Here is a 4335-nt window from a genome sequence, read left to right on the forward strand (position 1 = left end):
TAGAACTATACAAAAAAATAATAATAAAAGCGAGATTCTTCGTGGCAAACTTTGGGGATGAGGCTAGGTCTCCAATCCATGAGTTATCTCGGGGTGAACGCTGCAGCTGCAAGCACCGCTGGTGAGTATTCTCAGGGCAAACGGGAAATGGGTTACTAGAAGACAAAGGGTTTCACGATGAGTAGTTCACAGCATGAACACCGGACTCTAACAGATCTGGGTGTAGGGTCCAGCTCTGCTACTGAGCTGTTAACTTAGGCCAATTATTTGTGTTCTCCGAGTCTGTCTGTAAAGTGAAGATAATATTGATACTTACTTCATAGGATTCTTATGACAATTCAATGAGATAAAATTTTAAATGCTTCCACTATGGAGACTGGCCCTTAGTAAGAGAGCAATAAACATTAGCTATTGCTTAATTAGCAGTAAAATCATCAGTAATTAGCTACCAGGGGAGGAGCAACGTATGCGCATTTGGCCAGCACTGGGACCTTTCTGGAAGCAAAAGCTATGAGAGGGTCCCCCAGAGATTGTGAACTAGAGGACATTCCGCCCTCACCCTGCACATCACAACAGAGGCTAGCAAAGGACAGGCCAGAATCAAGAAGTGTGCCCTTCCTACCAACATCAGGCTATCGTACAAGCCCTGAGGTTAAGAACTACTCTCTTGTAGGGAGAAAGAAGAGGAGAGGGTGAATCCTATAGTTACATAAGTTTGTGTGGGGGAAACAGTCACACTTGCTACACCTGTACAGGCCTGACAGAACTGAAACAGATGTCTGTGGAGTGAGGCAACCCATCACCCACCTGCACCCTACATCCTTCACCATCCTTTGCATTTACCCTCTCTCTCCAAGGGAAGAATGACAATCTGGTCAGAGGAATGACGAGGCACTGGCATTCAGATGTGGAGGACTCATCCTGTAGGCGATGGGTTCTATTGCTGGCGTTTCAGAGGAGTTCAGTGTGATGGTGTTGGGGCTGATGACCAATCTGCCAGTGGAACACAGGGTGGCTTGATAAGTGCTGGGGCAGGATGGGGAGATGTGAGATGAGAGGCGGGTGGAGTGGGGATGGGAGAGAATAGATGGATTCTGCAGATATTCCTGAGTAAAAACTGTAGAAGACGAACAGAGAAGAAAAATTAGAGAGGCTGGGGATTTTGAGCTTGGGTCGCTGAAAGAATGATGGTGCCAGAAACTGAGATGTCAGCAGGAAGTTCAAGGGCAAGTGAGACTGATGAATGTGCTTCTAGTCAAGTTAAGGTGCTGATGGGATGTCCAAGTGCCAACATCAGGACCACTGCTGAAAAAGTGATTATAGGTTTAGGGTAGAGGTCTCTAACTTTTGATCTTTACATTCTTAAAAATAATTAAGGACCCAAAGAACTTTTGATTAAGTGGGTTTTATCTATCAGTGTTTATACTGCATTAGAAATCAGAACTGAGACAAAATATTTAGTAATTTTTTAAAATGTTGCAATAACAAACCCATTACATATTAACATAAATAACATTACCCTATTTTCTAAAAGAAAACAAAATCTTAGTGACTGACATTTTTGCAAATCACTTTAATGTCTGGCTTAATAGAAAACAGCTGTATTCTCAGAACTGCTTGTATATTCAGTTTGTTATGACAAATTGTTTTAGTTGAAATATATGAAAAAAATCCCATTTACACAGATATTTCATTGCAAAAGGGAGGATCTTATGGACTCCCTACCCCCAGGGATCCTGGAACCCTACTTTGAAAACTGCTGGTCTAGAAAGACAGCAGGGCTCGAGATGACTGTTTGGAAGTCATCTGCCCGATGGATGGCATGAGGGCAGAAGAGCTCTTGAGAGAAGAGAGAAAAGTGCTGGTCTGAGCTTTGCTGCATTTATTTAGTTGAACCTGATTCTTCATCGGTTCTGTCTTTGCAATTTGCCTGCTTGCTAAAGTTCAGTTGTAACCCCCAAACCAACATTTGCGGCGCTTTGGGGGGTCATGCCCAAACACAGCACAGATGGGTGAAAAATCCGAGTCCACATGTTCCCAGCTGAGGTCACACAAGGCGAGCCTCTGGCTTCATGTTTCAGTTCTCATACCGTAAATGAATGACCTTTTTGCAATCTATTTAGTGGCACTTTTTTCACATTTTTGTACTTTTTGTTGATTTCCCTGTTTAAATGGCCCCCAAGCGTGGTGCTGAGGTGCTGCCGTCTAATGATCCTACGTGCAAGAAGAGTGTGACTTGTCTTACAGAGGGAATACTCGTGTGAGAAAAGCTTCGTTCAGACATGCGCTCTAGTGCCATGTCGGCCATGAATCCAATGTTAATCAATATGTTATATATAACATAAATCAATATATAAAATAAATCAATATACCAAATAGATGTCTTTAAACAGGAACACACATAAAACAAGGTTATGTATTGGTCAACTGATGAAAATGCTGTGGACAGAGTCTCACAGAAACCTAAACTTGTATTTCCCTAGGTGTAATGGGTCAATATCCATGGCAATGTTATGGAACATGACTCCCATGAGTAAGGAGGATCTACCGAACTTGGAGGGGAAGGGAAATCAGTGAAAGACACAGAGAGCCCAAGGAAAGTGGTTCCCAGTGAGAACTTTCCTTATAAAGGAAGTAGTCAACTTGTCAGATACAGCAGAGAAAGCCGGCAGGAAAAGTTCCCCTGCCTTGTCTCCATCGCCACCCTGGAGGAGGCCCCATCACCACCTGCCTGGATGGATTTCTCTAAGCCCTTCCCCCGCCTCTGTAAATAAATAAAGCCCCAGGGCTTGCCTCGAGCACAGGGTATATTCCTCCCTAGGAATGTAATGAGACGCTAAAGGCTCTCCTCTCCTCTACTACGAAAAGAGGAGGGAAGGAAAATAAAGGTGGCAGATGTCAGAGATGAGCTCATTGAGAAAGGGTTCTGAGTGTTCTGAGGTATCTACACTTCTTTACTTTCCCAGAGGTGAATAGGAGAGTAAAAGTTATCAGCAAGTATGCTCTGGGTTACAAGATAGACCTTTTAGGCCAGGAATTGCTACAAGAGCAAACATCTTTTGATGAACTCCAGGTCGAATGTGGCTAAAAAGAAAGGAAGTCATAACTCTCCTTGTTTTAAGGTGATCGGCTGCTAAGTGAGCTCGGCTTCTCCCGTCACTGGCTAGACTCCGTGGTCACGGCACACTTCCACCACCTGGTGACCACGCACTTAAATTGCAAGGCCTGCTATTAGAAGGCTGGGAAAAACCCTTTGATTAAATGGAGAAAATCACTGAAATGAACTTAAGCAAACAATCGCTAGTTCTTTTTTACCTAGAAATAGTAAATTGATAATTCTAGGCCAACATAGAGCAGTCACTGTCTTCTCTGAGTTAGTGCACATTTTTGGTGTGTTTTTTCACCAGTGCCTGGAGGACAGTGAACTCTTCTTGACTCGACAATGGATAGTGAATAAAAGTCAACTGACTGCTCAAAAGCAAGACCTAACAGCATCTTTTCCTCAAGGTCCTTGAAGACTTTTAAACCGGACCCCAGAAGAAGCTTCCTCCAAAGAAAGAATTTGGTTTTGCTCCCCTGGTGTGATCTGAAAAACCGAGAAAGGCTCTCCTCTGAAGTGCCAAGAACATTAAAGTTCCTGCCTTAGCAACTAATTCTATTTCCTTTCTGAGGATTCTCTTTGAAGATGTAGACACTCATTGTGAAGGGCGAGCTGTTAAATCATTAACACTTTAGTGTGAATAACTGTCTTAGCTGTGTTCTCAGAGGGTCCTGGAGGAGGCTTAAGGAAAGGGTCCAAAATGGGGAGGAGAAGGCTTCAGATAAGGTCTTCTGATAATCCAGGGGCCAACAGGGTCAGGGAGGACCCCTGGCGAGAGCCTCGCATGCATGGTAACCTGCTTTACTCCAGCCTGAGGCACACTGACAAAACGCACGTGGCCAGCCTATCACAGGACACACTTGTGTGGTGTGTCTGGGAGGGTCCTGGAGTAAATGCTAAGGATGACTGGTAACCACAGGATTTCAAAGAAAGAGTTGAGTCCTCTTAGCTGGGGGACAATTGTTTCTTTAAAGCAGAGAGTTTGCAAAGCTTGTGGACCCAAACCTCTCCACAGACATGAATTGTTAGTCCTCAATATTTAAAATTGGGAGATTTCACATAAATACCTAGATGTCTTGCTTTTCCTGGAAAAAAAAAAAAAAAGAATATAACTGAAGATAATGATGAGGAGATGAGCATTTTCCTAGGACAGGGACTTGCTGGAACTGCGTGGGGCCGCTCTGCGGGGAGGGGCATGCATGCTCGGTTTGCCACAGTCCCCGCCAGGCCCCCTC

This window comes from Pteropus vampyrus, unplaced genomic scaffold (genome assembly GCF_000151845.1).
Source record: "Pteropus vampyrus isolate Shadow unplaced genomic scaffold, Pvam_2.0 Scaffold287, whole genome shotgun sequence".
NCBI lineage: Eukaryota > Metazoa > Chordata > Mammalia > Chiroptera > Pteropodidae > Pteropus > Pteropus vampyrus.